General features: G+C 57.7%; 1 long non-coding RNA gene across 2 annotated transcripts in view; it reads right to left on the reverse strand.

The window, feature by feature from the left end:
* LOC125909141 (uncharacterized) overlaps window positions 1-8,521 on the reverse strand; it is a 9,534-nt gene extending 1,013 nt beyond the window's left edge. The window contains exons 1-2 of one of the 2 annotated variants that reach the window (XR_007453548.1): window positions 6,636-8,521; window positions 4,345-6,362 (exon numbers count right to left, since the gene is read on the reverse strand). This is a non-coding gene — a long non-coding RNA (uncharacterized LOC125909141). Of the gene's footprint in view, window positions 1-4,344; window positions 6,363-6,592 lie in introns of both variants that reach the window. The other variant, XR_007453549.1, reaches the window with a different exon arrangement.
* Window positions 8,522-21,124: the final 12,603 nt, after the last annotated feature.

Below are 21,124 nucleotides of genomic sequence, written 5' to 3' on the forward strand. Positions count from 1 at the left end.
CCCCCCCACGCCCCAGACAGGTGCACAAATACGCCCTAGCAGTTGTCACCCAAGACGCCCCACCGACATGCGGGCATACACTTAGGCCCCGCCCGGTGACACGCGAACATGACCCGTGGACAGACGCATGGCCGGTGGAACGAATGCTCCAACCCTCTCGTTTTTGGCCTCCTCCATTCTGAATTCGGACACCGCCCGCCTGAGCGCCGCAGCCACCTCCAGCCCCCAGTCCCTCCTCAGTGCAGCCTGGGAGTGTGCAGGGGACAGGACCTCCCGGGGCAGCCCTGCACCCCTCTGGGCCCTAGCGCCCTTCCTAGTCTGTGGGGAGAGTCATGGTATGGATGGGGGGGGGGGGGGGGCGGGGCGAGAGGTGGGCCGAGGGGGCATTAGGAGGGAGCACCGGTGACCTCGGAGGAGGAGGGGACCCGGCCAACCACCGCTGTGCGCTCCCTTCACGCTAATGGTTGAAAAGAAGGTGGCGGGGAGACCTTGCTGAAGTACAGCCTCCAAAGTGTGTCTGGAAACTCCTTCAGGCCCTCAGATGCCAGGGGTGCGGAGTGGGGGCGAGGGGGGGACGGCTGAATGCCTCTGGGCCTCAGTTTCTCCCAGGAAGACAGGCCAGAGGAGCTTTGAGGACGAGGGTGGGGTCGGGCGTGTGCTTCCCTGCCTGGCCCCTGGGCTGTGGGCGTTCTTGGCAGGAGCCGTGGCTCTGGAGGAGGAGCCAGATGGGGGAGGGAAGCAGCCAGCTTGGGGGAAGGAGGAGAACCGGCCTGTCCTCCCAACGCAGGGAGGCCGGACCCACAAGGAGCCTGGTCATCACTGATGAAAGAGGAATGGGGTGGTCTCAGGTCTCGGGTGGTGGCCTACCCCTCTCTGGCCTCCGTGGCCCCTCCTGGGACAGATGGGGGGCCATCTCTCAAAGGCCTGGGCCTGTCTCCACCACAGTAAAAGGAGGGGCTTCTGATCCCACCCACCGGCTAGGGGGCACTTGGGTCCACTGGACTCCAGAGGCCGCCCCTCCAGCCACTACTCTCACCTCCTCCCCAGGTCGCTAGAGGGGTTGCCAAGACCCTGGACCCGGCAAGGCCCGGCGGAAGGGAGCACCTTCCCAAGGAATCTTGGGTTTCCTTCCCTGGGACCTCCCAGTCTCCAGCCCTGGGTGGGTCCTGCCATCTGCTGAACCCCAACCTGGAGTCTCCTCTCATTGCCTGGTGACGTCACCAGGAGGGAGGGACATCCCCATCTATGGATGAGGAGACGGAGCCCCACAAAGCTCCCCCACCCAGCCGTCTCAGAGCACGATGGTAGACTCCTTGGGGATACCCGGCCCCGGGGCCCAATGAATCACCTGCCCCAGGCGGAGGCAGGCAGGGTCCTTGGCGGCCCAGGACCCAGGCCTCTGGGGCTGCCCCGGGTCCGGTTTGCTCACTGCTCCAGCCCCCTCATGCTCAGTGGCTGCTGAGGCCGATGGAAGGAGACATCCCCACCCCCACCCCTCTGGGCTGTGTGAGAAGCCGGGCCGGGAACCCTGTACACACCTCTGCTGGGGCACCCGGGGAACCGGCACATGCCCAGCCTCCAGATAGCCACGGTCATGGGCAATAGCACACGCCCAGGGCCCGTGCCGGGCCAGAGCGGGTGCTGCACCCCAGATGTCTCTGTAGGCCCTGGGAGGAGCTTCCTTGCCTAGAGCGTTGTGATATCCTAACTGATCCTGGACCCCACAGAGCCTCGATGAGCCCCAAACTGGGGCTGAGGCCCGTCCCAGAGGAGGGGATCTGAGCCCCCAGGGACGGGCCTCACTAGGCTGGCCTCCTGGCATAGTCCCACCCTGGGGCCTGGGGGTCTACACGACATAAGATCGGGGACATGAGGAAGCCCCAGCATTTTACAAGTCCCCAAGGCTCAGTCTCCAGACTGTGTTGAGGACCAGCTGACACCAGCCTGGTGTGTGTGGCCTGCCCAGGCCCTCCTTCCCCGCAGAGGCCAGGTGGCCTCGGGAGTGTGGAGGAGAGAATTTGGCTGGAGCCAAGAAATTCAAAGGGGTGGGGCTGGAGGCTGGCATTTAAACATCTGGAACCTTCTGCAAAATCGAGGTCCACTGGTGCGCCGGGCTTTGGGAACTCGCCCTCCCACCCCCCGTGGCGGAAGGCTGGGCAGGCAACGCAGGCCACGGGAAGGCTGCGGCTGCACCCGAGGGCAGGTCCTGCCCATGGCCTGTTTCTTCGTGGGTGTCCTGAGGGCTGCACATTGGCCCGGATGGCCCAAGGTCGCCCTGGACCCCACCTGACCTCCTGGGCCAGTCCCTCCCCACAGCCCATTCCTCCGGGCCATGACTCCTTCTGGCCCCCCCACCAGCCAGGTCCTGCACACCGCCCCACCCCCACGTATTCACACGTGCTGCCTTCGTTGGGGCTCTGCCTCCCCACCCCGCCTCCCACCCCCATCCGTCCTTCAGATTTCCTCCCACATTACGGCCTGGTATTCATAGCAGCCAGAGCTACGGGTCCTGACCGCCTGTCACCTGCCATCTCCCCCACTGAAGCGGGCACCCCCTGAGGGCCAGGCGGGCCCTAGAAGCTCCCCTCTGGGAGCTGAGGACGTGGCACGAGGGGCTGCCCAGCGAGTGCTTGTGGAAAGCAGGAAAATCTGAACGGACAGAAACACACAAATCAACAGATGTCACTCACAGCCTCACAAGAATCCCAGTTATCCCCGGTTTACCGATGAAGTGAGCTCAGAGAGGGTGAGTGACTTGTCCAAAGCTGCACAGCCTGGAAATGGCAGAACTGATTTGAAGCCGGGTCGATGGGCCTTGAGCCCTGGGCCTCCCTCCGTGGACCCCCTGGGGCCCTGACAAGTTGCAGGTGGAGACACTGTGGCCCTCACAGCCAGCCTGACACGTAGAGGAACAGAGAGACGCCGGGTCCTGCCCTGGGAGGAGGGCGGCCGGGCTGCTTCTTCTCCCGCCTGAGGGAGGAAGTTGCCCTCATCAGGAACCCGTGGAGAGAGGGGTTCAGATACCAAGAGAGCAGACTGGGCCTGGGCCTGGGCGCGCTGAGACCGTGGAGGCCCCTGAGCGTCTTGGTCCGGGGCCGGCTGGGGGCAGGAGTGGACGGTGGCCCCAGGCCTGGCAGCCCCAAGAGGAAGACTGTGTTGGCTTCCTGATGCTCCTGCCCCAAGCAGCGCCCTGAGGCGTTCCAATGTTTACTCCGGCCCTGGAGGCTCTCCACAGCAGTTGAGGCTTCAGGGATCAGAGGGACCCCAGAAGCCTGGGGCCAGCCCCGCCCCCCTCAGAGCTTGGGCTCGGTACCATGGGGAGGGTGGGGGGGATGCCAGAGGGCAGGAAGGCCGGCGGGGCCTTCTAAACAAGCCTCACCACCCCACCCTCTGCCGTCTCTGCCTCGCCAGGAGAAGCCAAGGCTGTCTGTCCTGTGGCCCGTGCCCTCAGCCACAAAGCAAGAATCCCTCGTATTTCCTGTCATTGTCACTGATCATACTCAGTGCCGATCACACTGATCGCCTTCACTAAGCACTTACTTCGGCTGCTCTGAGGCCTGTCATAAAGCCTCTCGCTTCACCTCACAACTCCTGGTTTTGCAGATAAGGAATACGAGGCCCAGAGAGGTTATGCGACTCGTTGGTGGTCACACGGCTGGTAGGCGTGAGACTCGGGATTTGAGCGAAGGTTGTCTGACCCAGGATCCTGCGCTTCACCACTAAGGACACATGTCTTTCGTATGAAACAGCTTGAGCCCCCATCTCGAAATAGAGTGTCCTTCTTGCACCCTGGCTCAGTCCTCCAGTAAAAGCAGGCCCCCCATGGGGGCTTCCTCAGGCCGGGAGAAAGACGGGGAAATCCGCTCTGTCACAGGCACACACTTCCCTGCTGCTTGGCTGCTGGGGCCACTTCACAGAGGTGGGGGCCGAGGGGACAGGAAGGGAGCGGGGTGGGGACCTCACGTGCTGACTGCCTGCATATGCCCTTTGCTTCCAGACACGTTCCCCCGCGCCCAGCCCCAGGCCTGGATCACAGCAGGGAAAAGAAAGCCATAGAAGGAGTTTCGAGGAAAAGCAACATGCTATCCTCTCCTCCCTGTCCCTGTCCCTCTCCACCAGGCCTCCATGTCCCTTCCCCATAGAAATCCACCCCCGGTTTGGGTGCCCTATCCTTGCCACCTCTGTGGCCTTTGTGTCTGTCGCCTCGGCTGCCTCTTGTCTCAAAAGGACCTGGGCCACCCCCTGCAGGCCCCTGTCACCTCGTCCTCCTCCCAGCCCGCCCCCCCTGTCTTGGGGACTGCTTCTCTCCTTTGTCTGTTAGATTCCAGGCACATTCCAGCTCACCTTGTGGACACTTCCAGGCTGTGACAGTCAGCTTGCAGGTGGAAAATCAATCATCACGTCGAACGCTCGTGGCGATCTGTAAACCTGAGAACCAGCAACTTTAAAACAGGATCATCTTCTGTCCTTGGTTTTAGCCTCCCTGGGCTCCCTGCTGCAAGGTCACAAAATGTCCGGGCACGGAGGGGCCTTGGAGACAGCCTTCCTGTACCCCCATGGGAGACACCACCCTACACCCCCAGACAGGAGCTCAGAGAGGTGAAGGGACTTGCCCAAGGGCACACAGCTCGTTGGTGGTTGTAGCAGAGACTGCTCACTGTCCTCCGGGTTCCTGTCCCCACCCCACCACCTCCAGTGGTCCAAGGGATTAGAACCCCTGCTACGTTACCTGGGCATTTGCTGCTTGGAATCAAGATACTTCCCAGTCTCCATTATACTTAGGTGTGACCATGTGACTAAATTTTGGCCTGGATGTAAAAATAGTGTTTGACATTAGGAAAGGTTCTTAAAGGGCAAGACACACCTTACTCCCCTTTCTCCTTCTGCTGCCTGTAATGCAGATCTAATGGCAGGAGCGTTAGCAGCCATTTTGGACCATGAGGTGATGAGGTTGGAAATGAAGACTGCACGGCAGAGCCACAGTATGCAAGGAGCTCAGGGTCCTGGCACTGTGACACTGCTTGCCGCACGAGCCCCGGCCACCTGTAAACGTCTTGAGAGTGCAAGAAAATGAAACTTTCATCTTGTCTAAGCCACTGTTGTTTGGGGTTTTCTTCCGGGTCTGTTTGATTTAGTCCAATGCTCTTCTGTCTCAAGGGGCCTTCTGTAAGGAGGCCCAAAGAGGAACGATGAGGTCTTGGTGCAGTGCAGCCCTGGGGGTCATGACTGGACACCTCATGGGGGGGGGGGGCGGGGCCCCAAATGGTTTTTAGTAGCTTAATCGCTCGTCAGGGGGAGTCTTACTGAGGAGCCCAACAACAGCCCTCCTTAGAGAAGAAGGGAGTCCCACCTGCTCAGCCTCCCCTGTGGGTCCTAGAGCCCCTGAGCACACAGAGCGTCTGCCAGGGCTATGCTCTCAGAAGCACCTTCCTGTCTCCCTCACCCTGGGGTGGCCGGGTCGCCGTGTGTCAGATGGACAGACTGATGGAAGGGTGCAGGGACTCAGCCTGGGAGGCACAAAGGACCACTACCTCCAGGGGCCGGGGCGGTGCCTCTGTCATCCCTGGGGCGCCCCAGGCTCCAGCGCCTCAGGGAGTTGCTGCACCCCTCTTTAGGCCCTCTCCCTGCCGGGGCAAGTGAGAAAAGCAGCAGGCGTTCTCTCTCCCAGACACTGCCTGGTGATGGCTGGGTGGCCGGGATCAGGGTCAAGTCCAGAGAAGCAGGAGGCGCCGGGGCCACAGGGCACCCCCCCTTAATGCAGGCTGGCTGGGTCTGAGGACCCAGAGGGGGTCTCACGGAACCAAACAAGAGGGTACTTGGGTTCTCGCAGGAGTGACATCAAATTCGGGCCCGCAGGAGGTGAGAGTGGAGTTTCTTGCAGACACAGAGTGCAGGGACAGACCGTGTCTGGGAGACTCGGAAAGGAGAGAGAGTCTTTGCTTGGACTCTGGGGTTTTTACTGAGGACTGTGGTCCTGTGCACACGTCTTCTCAGGCATCCAGGAACAAAGGCGAGTGTTTAGAGGTCCTCTGTAAGGCACTAATGCCCCGGAGCCAGGGGTCTTGGTGGCTCAGTGGTCTTGGGAATGATGCCCGACCCGGTCACTCCTTAGATGTTATCTGTTGTGCTGGAAAATTCCAAAGAAATCATTAACTCCTTGACCTTTATAAGGAAGACATATATTATCTGTCCTAAAAGGCATGTGTAAGGCAGGGTGTGGGTCCCAGCCAGAATAGAGGCAGCAAAGGGCGCCTGGGTGGCTCAGTCGGTTAAGCATCTGACTCTTATCTCAGTGTAAGTCTTGATCTCAGGGTTGTGAATCCAAGCCGCGCGTTGGGCTCTGCAGTGGGCGTGAAGTATACCTAAAAAACGGAGGCACAAAAAAGCAGTCTTTTCGGGGGTCTCTTCACTTTTCCTGTGTCACACTACCTCCCCCCTTTTCGTTCTGTGCATACGGGCCCCTGGCCTCTCTGGGCTTCAGCTCTGCCTTCTGCCACCCGGGCACACGGCTCCCTGCCTTGCCTGCCCCCTCCCACCCTGCTGTGACTCAGATAACAAATGAGCGGGACCCTGGGGCGTTCATATTGCCAACCTGGGGGGCTTGGGAGGCAGCCACAAAGGACACCCGTGCCGACCTGTTCCAGCGGACTTATCCTTTCATTTGGTGAGTCGTCGTGAAGCACGTCACAGGATGGGGTGGTACTTTCTCCCCAAAGTGGCAGATGGAACATAACCTTCTCGAACTTTTCCACCAATGTTTCCTTAATTGTGGGGGCCAGTGAACTCAGAAGATGGGACGGATGCCAGCCCGAAGTCCCTGGGTTTGCTGAAGAATCCATACGGGTGTTGTGCTCTGCCCCTTTACTATGCGGATGAGGTAATGAAGTCGAGTAATGAAGAAGTAAGATTTTATCCATTGGCTTGCTTCCCCACCTCCCACCCCAGATGTCTGAGTAAACCTAATGCTCTGGGGGCTGATCCGCGTCTGTCTTGGGGCTCCTCTCCACACACTCACTCACCCACTCCTAGTTGAGAAACACAGTTGTAGGAGAGTGTGAGTTCTGTGGTCAGAGCGACTGGTTTCCGGTCCTGGCTCTGAGGTTATCAGCTGTGTGACCCTGAGCATGTCACTTAACCTCTCTGAGCCTCCTTTTCCTTTCTGCTTTCACTCTCTAGTGAGGCCACAGTGGGGATGGGGTAGGGCCAGTAGTCGGGATGCTGTGTCCTTCCCTGGGACAGAGCGGACCCCCAAGAACCTTAAAGAGGATCTGTTGGAGGGCTTTGCACTGCACAGGGGCACCGTGTCTGTCCGAAGCCGTCTCGGGCAGACTTGGGAATCCGGAAAAGCAGCGTCACTGTGGCTACAGTGAACAGCCCCTGCCCTCTACTCCCTGCCTCCCGGAAGAGGAGCCTCTGGGAGGCCACTAGGAGGGTGCACTGCCCGGCTGTGAGGCTTCTCTCCAGGAGGCCATGGAACATTCAGGTCCTGTCCCCACTTCCTGTGGCCCTGAATTCCAAGCCTGTGAGGCCCCGCAGGACAGTTTGCCCCGCCACTCGAGTCTTGAGCTTTCCCACTGGCCACTGTGATGTCTCTTTGCAGGTAAGTGAAGTGCCCAGATTTCACTCACTGGTCTCAAGGCCCAGCTGCATGAGGCCATTCTGGCCAGGTCCACGCAAGCCCGCCCAGGAGACAAATACTTCTGGTTGGAAGGTGCAGGGGCCTTCCAGGTAGTCTTGGTGTGTAGATCCCCGTGCAGGATGAGCTCTTGGGCGCATGGAGGCATTTCGGTTTTGTTTTTGTTTTTTGTTTTTTTAAATCGTGGTAAAATGCACAAACATAAAATTTACCATTCAGCCATTTCTAGGTGCACAGTTCTGTGGTATTCATTACATTCACACTGTCGTGCAACCACCTCCAACACTTTTTCATTCTCCCAAACCGAAAGTCCGTCCTCATTAAATAAGAACTCGGCTGTCCCCCTCCCCCCCGCCCTCCCTCCCCCATCCCATTCTACTTTGTGTCTCTGAATTTGACGATCTCCTATGAGTGAATGACACAGTACTTGTCCTTCCGTGACTGGCCGGTTCCACTCAGCATCCTGTCCTCGAGGCCCTTGCTGTAGCAGGTGTCAGCGTTTCCTTCCTCGTTAAGACTGAGTGATGTTCCACTGTATGGATAGACCACGTTTTGTTTGCTGATGGACCCCTGGGTTTTCCACCTTCTGCCAGGAACGTGAGTGTGCGGATGAGGACCACGATCTTGATGGCGGCGACTTCAGGTTACACGGACTGGAGCAAACAGCGCGTGCACCACCAGTCATGAGCGTCTGTGCTCAGTGCGCAGCGGAAGTGATACGGGCGACACCGGTCCAGGTGGACGGTGGACGGCCGTGTGGGTTTGAGAAAGTCTGAACCGGGTCAGGCGGACGCCTGCGCCAGGCCTCCCTCCCGGCCTCTCCCCCTCCCAGGCTCGGGGGCCTCATCCTGGCTCGCCCTCCTCCGGGTCCCCAGCCAGGGCTGCCGGAAGCCAGCCCACGCAAGGCCCAGTGTGGCATCTGATTGGCTCCGTTCTCACCAGGCCATTCCTGATTGGTCTCTGCTCAGCCTATGGATGGGCTCAGCTTGGTCAGGTGTCCATACCTGGTCCAATCAGCGTTGGGGAGGCCAGGCCTTCCCTGGGCGGGGGCTGTGGCTCTCCCTGGAGTTCAACCCGTGTCCTGGGGCTTGTCCAGGTGGAACCTGGGCACCTGCTGCTTTAACAACCTACACTAGTGTTGTGTTAGGGGCTGCCGGGAGGGGCCTGGAGGCTGAAGGTCAAGGTCTGAGCCGACTGACCTTTGAACCCCAAGCTTGAGTCTAACCAACGGGCGTCGGTGTGGCGGCGGAGCAGTCCTGTCCCTGGGCCGAGCCCCACAGGCGTCCCGTCCAACAAGGCACCTGAGTCTTGGCGCTCGCGGAGTTGGTTGGTGTGGGATGGGAGTGGGGGTGTGTTTTGGGGGGTCCCAGGAGCTCCCCAGGCTCTGCTCTTCTGCTAGGCAGCCTGTGCCCTCCTGCCAGCGCCTCTTTTCTCAGGCAGCCCCGACAGTGAGGACTACAGCTCCTGTGCTATTTTGACCTCTGGTCAAAAGAGGGGTGTCCTCTTGGGGGTCTAGGACTCTCTGCACCGACTCTTCGGTGAGTGTCTGCGAACAGGGGCCTGAGTTTGCTTCCAGGCTCAAGTCAGTGCGACCCGGTCCCCACACCGGGCGGGGGAGGAGGGAGAGGGGGCGGGGCCTGGGGAGGCAGTTCCCGCCCCACCCCCAGGCCCACCGTCTGCCTGCCTCTCCCAGCGGGATCTTCCCTCCCCCGAAGTGTGTGCCAGGGGGCTGAGCCCCCCACCCCAGAAGAGGAACGGCCCCTAATTGTGCATGACTAATTGCCCGCTTCACATGTGCAGCTGGGCCGGCCACCTCCCCTGGGCCCTGAGCTTGTTGGTGGAAGGAAAACGGATTTCCCCAGTTCGGCAGACTTGGGGGGGAGTGAACCTACTGTGGTTTGGAGCAGTTACCATTCACAACAGGCCTCATTCCCTCAAGGAGGGTTTGCGGTAAACAACTCAGAAGACACCCCTCCTACTCAGCCGGGGCTCCTGACCTAAGGGAAGCGGCTACACTGGGCCCCAGGGTTTGGGGCAGAAACCTGGAAAGGCTCGGGTCGCCTGCCCCCAGCACCAGCAGGCGCTCAGGGGAGCCACAGGCCACTCCCTAGGCCCAGCCAGCCCTCCATCCTTTTTCTAAGAACTATATTGGTGTATAATTCATACACCATGAAATCCCCCCAGGTGTAAGGTCACATCTCAGTGCTTTTCAGTAAGTTTATGGACTTGGGCCCCCCCCCCCCCCCAGCACAATCCAGGTGTAGACCGTTTCCATCAGCCACACAAGACTCCTCGTGCCTCTTTGAGGTCAGTCCCTGCTCCCATCTCCAGCCCCAGGCAACCACCCGTCTGTTCTCCTTGCCTGTAGATTTGCCTTCCGTACACTTCCTGTCAATGGAACCTTACAACATGTAGTCTTTTGTGTTTGGTTTCTTGCTTCTTAAAAAACTTGATTTTACGGTCATAAGAACACCTCCTTAACACAATTTTCCGTGTAAGATGCATTATTGCGGACTGTAGGTGCGTTTGGTTTCTTTTCCTTCCCATCATGTTCCTGAGGTTTCTCTACGTGGCACGGGTCAGTCGCTCGTTCCTTTTTATTGCTAATTTTTCATTGTGTGGACGGGCCACAGTTTATTGATCGGTTCAATGTGAACGTGTTTCCTTTTTTTTTTTTTTTTTTTTTTTTTTGCTCTTAAGACTACTGCTGCTATGAATGCGTACAGATCTGTGTGTGGGCCTGTTTTCATTTCTCTCGGGCGGATACGGAGCAGTAGGACTGCCGTGTCTTACAGTAGTAAGTGTGAGAAACTGCCTTCCAGCGTGGCCACACCATTTACAGTCCCACCTACCGTGTGTGAGCGGCCCATTCGCCACCTCCCCGCCACTGATTGGGTGTGGTCAGTCTTTTTATTGTTGGACTCGCTAATAGGTGTGTGGTGGTGTTTCATTGTGGCTTTAACTTGCATTTCCTAAAGACTGGAGCCTCTTTTCATGTTGGCCTGTTGGTCTTCTGTGTATCTTCCTTGGTGACGTGTCTTTTCAAATCTTTTCCCCTTTTAAAAAATTGGGTCATGGGGGCGCCTGGCTGGCTCAGTCAGTAGAGCGTGTGGTTCTTGATCTTGGCGTCATGAGTTCGAGCCCCCATTGGGTGTAGAGATTACTTAAAAATAAAATATTGGTGTTCTTGGATGGCTCAGTTGGTTGAGCATTCAACTCTTGATCACGGCCCGGGTCATGATCTCACAGTTTGTGAGTTCCAGCCCCGAGTTGGGGTCTGCACTGAGAGCATGGCGCCCGCTTGGGATTCTCTCTCTCCCTCTCTCTCTCTGCCCCTCCCCTCTCTCTCTAAGTGAATAAACATTTAAACAAATAAACAAGATCTTAAAAAAAAATGGGTCTTGTGTCTTATTAAGTTCCAAGAATTCTTGATATATTCTGGATAAATAGATGATTTGCAACTGTTCTATTCAGTTTGTGGTATCATCAATGGTATCTTTTGAAGTGCAAATGTTTCAATTTTTATAAAGTCCATTTGTCAATTTTTTTTCTTTTATAGAAAAATATCTAAGACCTCTTTGCCTACCACCAAAGTCATGGAGATGGTCTCCCAAATTCCTGACTTTCCCTTAGTTTCCCTCTTTCCCCTCCCCTTGCTTCTTAGGTCTGATAATGCCACATCCTTGGTTTTTTCCTCTCCCTCTCAGGCACCCCCCTTTCGTCCCCCTCTCACCCCGCTTTCGTCCCCTTTTAGCAGTGTTTTGTTTCGCTTGTTAATTCTTAAATCAGGTCATACTCCCCAAGGACAGGGATGTTTCTCTGCTTTGTTCATTGCGGAGTCCCAAGTGCCTAGAACGGTTCCTGGCATACGGTAGGTACTCAGTAGATGGATGTAGGATTTAGTCATATTGTTCCTCGGGACAATCCAACCGTATTGTCCAGGCCTACAAGGCCCAATGTGACCTGGCCCTGTGCCCCCTGCCCCCCCACGGTCTTCTCTCTAATCCTCAAGTGTGCCAAGCTCACTCCCAAATCAGGGCCTCTGCTACAATTGTTCCCTCTGCCTGGAATTCATTTCCCTCTGCCTTCCTCAAGGCTGACTCCTTCTGTCCATCAGAGCTCAGCCTAAATGTCACCTTCTCTGAGAAGTCCTCCCTGACCACCTCATCTAAAGCAGCTGCCCCATCTGCCACGTTGCATCACACTGTCCCATCACCCTGCTTTCATTGTCCACGGAGCATCATCTCCAACGAAAAAATTTCCCAGTTACTATCTTTACATAGTGGTTGGTTATTCTCCAGTCTCTGTGGGTCCCAGGACAGAAGCAGGGAGGAGAACAGAGTTCCTGCCCTGCTTTGGTCAAGCCCTTCCTCCTCCGGGATCCTTACTTGGTTATTCTGGCCCCTGAGGGTTCACTGCCTCCTGTGTCTTCCCTATGTTCCCACTGGTGACTTTGGTGGCCCCTTGCAACGTCTCATTCCACATTAAGTCTGGGCTTGGCCATGTCACTTGTTCCGGCCAATGAAATGTTAGCAGCTGTGATGGAAGTAGAGGGTGGATAAGCTCTTGCATGTTGGGGCTTGTTCTCTGTGGAACCTAGTTGCCACGATGTGAGGAAGGCTATGATAGCCACGTGGAGTGGCCAAGTAGAGGAGAGCCAAAGAATCTGGGATGACAGCCCACGCTGGCAGCAAGCTGAGCTCCTAGCCGATAGCTCACATCAGCTGCAGCCATGTAGGTGAAGCCACCTTGGATGTTTTGTCCAAGTTGAGCCTCCAGCTAATTGTAGCTGTATAAACGACTCAGCTGATGGCACATAAAGCAAAAGAACGATCCAGTCAGAGAATTGTGAGAAATAAGAAATCATTGTTGTTTCAAGCCACTGTTGTGGGATTGTTTGTTACACAGCAGTAGATAGCTGATACACTTGTGCAAGTCTCATTTGTCTCTCGGGGTTCACTGGCCTAACTGCAGCCCACTCTCCTTCCCCACCCCCACTCCATCATTCTTGGAGACGGGAAGTTCTCCCAATCAACCCCTCTTTGGGGCCAGGAAGCCCCTCCCAGATATTACTGACCTGTCACCTCACCAGTCCAGTTCTGTGTTCCCTCCATAATGGGCATCAAGAAAAGCCTAGGGCTTTAGTGACACTTGGCAAGGCCCTCCCCACTCTCAGGGACTGCAGCTTCCCATTGGGCAAAGGGTGGCAGAGTAAGGGAAGGCTCCCTGGGGATCCCTGATCTCCCCGTGCAGACAGCAGTAGACCCTCAGTGGGCTCCCCCCAGTCGTGTCCTTGGGGGGGGGGGGTGTCCCCGCAGTGGGATCAGAGAACAGGCTTGAGGCACAGTGACATGAGGGGTGGCCCACCAGCGGATGGCTGGGTTCCCTGCCAGCGGCTTCCCAGCTGTGCGTCCTGTGGCCAGGGACTGAGACCTCTCTGGTCTCGGTGTGTGCATCTATCACAGGGGCCGGGTATGTTGAACCCTGGGCCGCTCTGGCACTCGGGAGACCCATAAAAGTGCACCTGGGAAGGGCAGGGAAAGGGGCCAGGGTCGGGAATCGGGGGAGCCCCTGGAGGGCGTAGTCGGGCCGCTGGCTAGGTGGACGACATTCCCGGTGGAGGGAACAGCCAATGCGAAGGTGTGTTCCCTGCGGGGCAGGTGAGGCTGTGCCTGCAAGCCGCAGGAGCTCAGAAGCCGGGCTGGGGACCTCGAGGCTGCCTCCCGGGAGGGAAAGGGGGCAGGGGGCAGGGGACAGCGCTCGTCCCCACTCCCCAGACCCGGAAACCGCAGCGCCGCCCGGCCTCTTCCGCTCCGGGAGGGCCGCCCTCCTCACGCGGCCCCCCCGCGGGGTCCACGGGCTCCAGGCTGGGGGAGGCGCGGGGAGAGGAAACCGGCCCGCCCCCCCGCCGCCCAGCCGCTTCTGGCCCCTCCTCTCCCGATCCGCCCCGCCCTCCACGCCCCGGGACTTCCGATTGGCGGGTCAGGGCACCCTCCCCCCCCCCCCCCGAGCCCCGCCCGCGAGGGGGGCCCCCGCTACCCTGGAGGGCGGGGCGGGCAAGCCTGGCGCCCGAGGGGCAGCTCCGGGTGTGGAGTGGGCAGGATCGCGGCTATTTTACGGCGAAGACTGAGGCCCAGAATGGAAAGAGGCTTGCGGAGGCCACATAGCGAGTGGCGAGCGGGGTGAGGTGTCCGGGGTGGAGACCCAAGCCCGCGGACCCCGCCGCCGGGTAAGGGCGCTCAGACGTCCTTGCCCCCAGGCGACCTGGTCCCACACCCTGGCTGGGCCTGGACCGGCTTCAGGCTGCGAAGACGCGCGCGGCCGCCAGGGGACGGTGTCGGCCCGCGCTGGGCCCTGGGGGGCGCCGGTGGGGCGGGACCGCACCGGGGCCTGCTCTGGTCCCCTGCTCCAACAGGGAAACTGAGGCGGAGCCCACACTGGCTCCGGCCGGTGCCTGGCCCCCTCCTCAGGGCCGCAGAGCGGGGTCCGGTGGGGGACTCACCTTTCCAAGCTCTGCGGCCAGTGGGTGCAGCGAAACAAGTCACCGTCCCCTCCCTCCATACACCTGCTTTGGCGCCTTGCCGAGTGGCTCCGCTTCCCCGAATTTGTTTCCTTTTCGAGTCACCGGAGAGAAAGGGTTTCTTTGGACGGATCCAGGCCCCCACGGCTGGAGGGGTCTTGGGAAGGTGGGGGAGTGTTCCCAGCCTGGCGCTAGGGCCTCAGTATCCCCTTCTCCCTCACTTCACTGCAAGCCAGAACTCTTTTTATTATTATTATTATTATTATTATTATTATTATTAATGTTTACTTATTTTTGAGACGGAGACAGAATGTGAGCAGGGCAGGGGCAGAGAGAGAGGGAGACACAGAATCCGAAGCAGGCTCCAGGCGCCATGCTGTCAGCACAGACCCCCACGCTGGGCTCAAACCCATAGACGGAGAGATCATGACCTGAGCCAAAGTCAGATGCTTAACTGACTGAACCACTCAGGTGCCCCCCCCCCTTTTAATGTTCTATGGGGAGGGGCAGAGAGAGAGAGAGAGAATCCCAGAATCCCAACCCAGCTCCACACCATCAGGGCAAAACCCCACAAGGGGCTGGATCCCACCAACCATGAGATCATGACCTGAGCTGAAACCATGAGCCAAAACCAAGAGTCAGACACTTAACCCGCTGAGCCAACCAGGCACCCCACAAGCCAGAATTCTCTACCCAAGAGGGAGCAATGGAAAATAAGGCGGGAGGCTCAGACAGTGGGGGGCTGTCTTAGCCTGGTCCACTTTGGCTGTGCTTGTCCCCATGGCCCTGGGTGTTCAGCTTGCTGCCACTTCCCAGGGCGGCCCAGAAGGCTTAGCCAGATACTTCTTGGCCCTTAGGGAGCACTCTCGCTTCCCAAGGTCACACAGCCTGGCAGCTGTCCTGTGCCCTTGCACTGGCGGGGGAGGGAGGACATGCTTGGCCTCCGGCCTTCCCCACTGCTTTCTGTGCCTGCCAACCTCCCCTCCTGCCACTTTTGCGGTCCCCAGGGCAGCTGGAGCAGGCCTCCATCTGAGGAGCGTGGTCTGTGTCCCACAGTCTGCACTTGGGCTGGGCCTCTCTGCTGAGTCTCCCCCTTGTGCCTAGGGCTTCCTAGTGGCCAGGACTCTGGTGCAGCCCAGATGAATCACGGACTTCCTGCTCCCAGCCCTCCAGGGCACCTCAGGCATCACTCCCCACAGCCAACCGGGCTAGGCTCCCACCCCTGCCTGCTCCCCACACCGTGGGGTATCCTGAGCTCATCCACCCACCTAACTCCTTCTCCACTTAGTCATCAGCATTTATGGGGCACCCACTGCCCTCCTGCAGGGGCAGGCGGGCCCCTCCCTGTGGTCTGACAGAGGAGAAGCCCCCAGGAGTGCAGGACAGTGAGGTAGGCACCCAAAGAGGCTGGGGTGGGGGGGCTCCTTTAGTCAGGTGACACCTGAAATGGGTCCACATGGACTTCTGGGGACTGGCCATCCAGGCCAGAGGGAACAGCATGAGCAAGGGCTGGAGTTGGGACTGCAGCCTGGAGTGGGGTGGGCAGCCTGACCCGGGAGGTGGGCTGGAGCAGTGCAGACGGGGTCAGAGTGGACACCGGCCCTTGGGACTTGACTGATGACGCAAGAGGGTACAGGTGACTCCTCCCGGAAGCCTCTCCTGCCCACTCACGTCTGGTCCTCAGAACAGGCTCTAAGGGCCCGTTTGTTGGATAAACTACTGAGTGAAGCTGCTTAGAAGTGCTGGCTGACTGCCCGACTCCCCCGGCCAGGGATGGAGGGCCCCTGACCCACCACCCCAACCTGCATCTGAGGCCTCCCATTCTGTGAGTGGGAGAGACTTCTAGGAGGAGGGGGCCACAGCCTTCATCAGCCTGGAACTCATGAAACCAAAGCCTTCTCTTCTTGGGACAAGACAAAGCTTATAGGTTCCATCTCTGTGGGCAAAGCTCTGTCCCCTTGAGCCTCAGTTTCCCCGCCTACAAAGTGGGCTGATGATCCAACCTACCTTGCTGGGTAAGTCAATGAGATAATGGCCATGAGATAGCAGTTTGCCAAGGGAAACTGCCTCTCTAAAAACTTAGCTTGGGGCGCCTGGCTAGCCCAGCCTGTAGAGTGTGTGACTCTTGACCTCAGGGTTGTGAGTTCAAGCCCCTCGTTGGGCTTAGAGGATATTTAAAGAAAATAAATAAATAAATAAATAAATAAATAAATAAATAAATAAAACTTACCTTAATTGCACAAATGATATCTGAATACGTGCCCCTCATGAAAGATTCAAACCACAAAGAAGGTCCAGAGAATAAGAACTAAAAGGGTCCCTTCCTCCTTCTTGCCGATTCTCTCCCCAAGAGACACTGCTGGCAATAGATCAATGTGTGGCTTCCAGCACTTTCCAAACAATAAGTATGCTTTTTCTTTTAACATTTTTGTGTTGAAATATTTACAAAGGAATCCTAACAGCTCAGTTTCGGAGGCTAACTCGGTGCCAGGCAGAGCTGTGTCCTATGAGAGCTCCATACCCCTCAGGACAGCTCTCTGTGGCAGATTCTCTCCACTTGACGAATGAGGAGCTCAGGCTCTTTGCTCTTGACTGTGGCTGCATGGTACTGACATGTGCATTAGTCATATGGTAGCCGTGTGATTAACCTTCGAAACCAGGACCTGTTGACAGAGAAGGCGACACTGATTATAATTATGCTGGTATGACAGCTACTGTCCCAGGTTAAGTAAAGAGTCAGGACTTTCTTAAGTGCTGGGCCCTGCCTCCAACTGGCCTGTGCCAAAGAGAGAATTTACCAGCTCATTTAATGTGAAAGCTCAAAATCCAGCATGGCCAGATCCAGAGATCCTACAAAGACCCAGGGATGCCATAGAAACTGTCTCCCTGGGGATGGAGAGGGGAAGAGTGAAGTCTGGGGCATGTGAGGGAGTTGGTCCCTAGGCCCCAGGCTCACACAATCCTTTCCACAAGCCCGGCAGAAGAGCAGGGACCAGCTGCTGTGTGGCAGAAACCAGAGCTGGGAAGGAAGGGTACATCATGATTATTTTAGCCATTCCCTTTTGGACACTTAGGTGTTTTCCAGGTTTTCATTGTCAAAAATGCAGCAGGCATGCTACCTTCTTGTTACTTGGTAGTCACCTGTATTCTCTCCCAAGATTTGCCTCTGAAATAGACATAAGATATAAAATTAAGGCTAAATACTTTCATAAGGCTTTAAAGAAGTAAGCAAGTGAACAAAACCCACAGTAGTGGAACTTGTTGGCGTGTGGGCAAGTACTTATCTGGGATAAGATAGCTAACCAAAAGATTGCTGGACCCAAGTGCCTTTGGAGTGCCCTCCCCACCTCTGCATGAGAGTGAAGACCTGATTCTTCACCCTGACAATATAGGCTGTTACTGGCCACTTCAGTTTTGGCCAGTAGGCGATACAAGAGGTTGTACCTTTGCTGATTTCTTACAGAACTGAGTATCTTCATGTGTTTGTTGGCCAGCGTGTGAATTGCCTATTCATACTGCTTGCCCATTTTCCTCCTGGGTTAACCTTTCTCACTGGGTTGCAGGAGATCTTTACACATTCTGAACGTCACTCCTTTGCCATGTATGTTGGACTCTTTGGTTCCCATGGTATCACTCGTCTTCGCTTAGTTTTATCCTGTCTTTGGTCTGTACTGGCATCTCATGTTGAGCCTTGAAAGACTGGCTGGATGGGGTAGAGAGCTCTGTGGGCGACCTTGAACGCCAGGGCAGGTGGGGACAAGCCCAGCTGTCCAAGGGGAGAAGCCGGAGGGGGAGGAGCAAGCACCCATGGAACAGGCCCCTGGAGACTAGGTGGGCTTTGGCCCAGCACAGCTAGTTGAAGTCAGGAGAGGACCCAGGTGTGGTGGCGGCAGGGGGTAGGATCTCCCTATCTTCTTTCCTGGTCCTGGCCACTTCCCATACTTCCCTCTGCTTTCTCAAGGTCCTGGCCCTTGCCCAATCCTGCCCCTTGGAACAGGTTCCTTTTGAGATCTGAAAATCCACCTGACTCATTTCACAGATAAGAAACTGGAGCTCAGACAGGTGCAGTTATTCAGTCTATGGTCCCACAGTTGGTGAATAGCTGATTAGAAGCCAGCGTGCTTACGGGTGCCTGTGTGGCTCAGTGGGTGAAGCGGCTGGCTTCGGCTCAGGTCGTGATCTCGCGGTCTGTGAGTTTGAGCCCCATGTCGGGCTCTGTGCTGACAGCCTGGAGCCTGCTTCGGATTCTGTGTCTCCCTCTTTCTGCCCTTCCCCTGCTCGTACTCTGTCTCTCTCTCGAAAATCAATAAACATTAAAAAAAAAAAAAAAAACCAGCCAGCATGTTTGGCACCAACCTCCTCCCCCAGGGAGCACTCCCTACCTTCCTCCCTCTACCTGTAACACACACCCTGAATGGCTCTCCTCACTACCTGGGCACACCCAGATGCCTGTCCTGTGGGACAAGTTCTTCCAGGACAGAGGGGAGTGGGGCTTGGGTTGGGTTCCAGAGGAAACACTACAGTGTTAAAAGTCAAACCCCATACCAAGACAGCTGTGCTGGTGAGCACTCCCACTCCCTGCTGAGGGCATCCAGGACTGGGCAGGGTAGCCCCTCTCCACCCCAGGCCTCCGTCTCTTCATCTTCCATCCACTCCCCTCTGCCCCAGCCACCCTCCACCCCCTCCAAGTCCATCCTCCCTTCCTGAGGGAAGCTGCCCCTCTGCACCCTGTTCGAACTGTTCCTGAAGCAGCCTTATGGGGCAGCCGCGCACCTGGCATTAAAAGGCTGACGTGGAGGGGCACGCCCTGTCCCTGCGTCCAGGCCCCAGCACGGTCCCCAAGTAGACACAGGCAGGATGTTCACAGCCAGAAGCTCTGCGAGACCACACGTGTGCCAGGCACGGGGGACAGCTCCCACCAGCAGAAGATGCCTCGGCGACCCAGAGCAGCATGTACCCCAGAGGGTGAGTCTGAAAGTAACCTTGGGAGGAGAGAGCAAGGCGCTGGCAGGGAGGGCTGATTGGTGCCATGACGGACAGTGTTACAATGTCAGCTGCCACCGTGGGAAAGACCCAGGGCTGGCAGGGGGTGGGTAGGATGGGCAGGATGGGCACACAGGCCTTCAGAGTTACCCACCTGTTATTTCTTAAACTGGACCGTGGTTCCCAGGCATTCATCATGATTATTTTCATATGCCTGAAATAATTCCCTAACCAACTGACCTCCAAACCCTTTCTGCCATCACTTCCAAATCCTCAGGACAAACCCAAGCTACCTGCCCCAGGATTCAAGGACATACGCAGCTTGGCCCCTCCTGACTGACATCTCCAAACTTCTTCAGCCACTCCCAGACCTTTGCTCCGATGTTCCTCAGCGGGGAATGCCTTTCCTCTGCCCACCTGGTCTTTCTGGCTAATCATGTGCACGGGAAGCTTCTAAGTGGTGAAGATATGGGATGAGACATGACTTTTTAGAAAGAGGCCTTTAGGAACCCCAGTGAAGAAGACAAATTGAAGGGAAAGGCAAGGAGGGCAGCCAGGGGTGGAGAGAGACTTGCCCTGAGGCCAGCTGCACACCCTGGCACCTGCGGCCGATGCCCTTACAACCTCACTCCACTGGTAGTCCTGGAGATGGCAGGAGGTCTCAACTCCAGCCCTGAAAAAGGATGAGGATGAGGAAGCAAGGGGCCCGAGCTCTGAGCCACAGGTAGTTCACCTTGGGCACCACTTCCCTAGGAAGCTCTCACTCCCAGGGTCTGGGGGCTCCAGAGGGCAAACAGTCAACCCCAGGATCTCCATTCACTTTGCCCCTCCCCCCATCATACTCAGAGACGTCCAGAATGGGAAAGCTGGGAGAAAATGCAGGGAAACTGAGGGCCTAGAGAGAGGAGCAGGGGAAAGCCTAGGCGAGGCAGGTGGATCCCACATTCCCGGGTCAATGACCTACTTTCTCTAAATCTGGTGGTCGCCCTGGACCCCAAGAGCTTCACTGCGGGCCTATGAGATCACACCCCCCCTAGGTGGGGCAGTGCTTCAGGTGGGGGCATCTGGTGGGGTCTCAGCATGACCTTGGGTGCCCGCATGTGGGGCACCCCAAACCTTGGACCCTTCGTGGGGCAGCTGGGGCCCAATCCACCACCATGTCTGAAGAAAAGTAGGCGAAGCACCTGGTTTCCCTTCTGGCTGCTCCTCACTTGGGAGGCCACCTCCCTGCGAGCCTCAATTTCCTGGCCTGTGAATGGGGGGGGGGGGTCATAGTTTCCACCGCTACCGATTGTGAAAATGAAGTGAAATCAAGTATGTTTAGCACTGAGATTGGCACACAGTCCGCGCTCATTAATAGCTGCCTGCATCCATTGGACCGTCCCCTGGGAACGTCAGCCTACAGCAGGGGCTCCGATGCCCCGACACTGGCCTGGCAGAACACAGTTGGGTCCCTTAGGAGGAGTCAGAGCTCCTGCCCTTTGACCCCTCCATGGACTGATGGGAAACAGCTCCGGAGGTCTCCCTCAAGGTCACAGAGGGTTACTGGGGAGGTGGAATCGGACTTCTGGGGTGACGAGGGAAGTCACACTCCAGGGAGCCGGAGCGCCTACGCGCGCGCCGGGACCCACCCCGCAAATCGGCCCAATCATCCTCCCGTTCCCGGGCCGCCGGGGGGCCTTTCCTCGCCCGCAGCTCGGGTTTCCGGGAGCCCCGCCCCGCATCGGCTTGTGCCAGCCCCGCCCCCCCGCGCGCCCGCAAGTTTCTCCCAACTTTTCCGCGGGTCTGGCCGGGCGCCCCGCCCACCGGCTGGTGACGTAACAATGGTGCAGCGTGGCGACCAATGGGCGGCGGCGGGGGCCGGCAGTGCGGGCCAATGGCTGCGGAGGACGGTCCCGCGGTCCTACCGGGCTCCGACCGCACTGCGCCGCCCGCCGCCCGCCCGCCGCCGGCGCCGCCGCCCAGCGATCCGGCCGCGGCGGCTC

This window comes from Panthera uncia, assembly GCF_023721935.1.
Source record: "Panthera uncia isolate 11264 chromosome B3 unlocalized genomic scaffold, Puncia_PCG_1.0 HiC_scaffold_1, whole genome shotgun sequence".
NCBI classification, from domain to species: domain Eukaryota; kingdom Metazoa; phylum Chordata; class Mammalia; order Carnivora; family Felidae; genus Panthera; species Panthera uncia.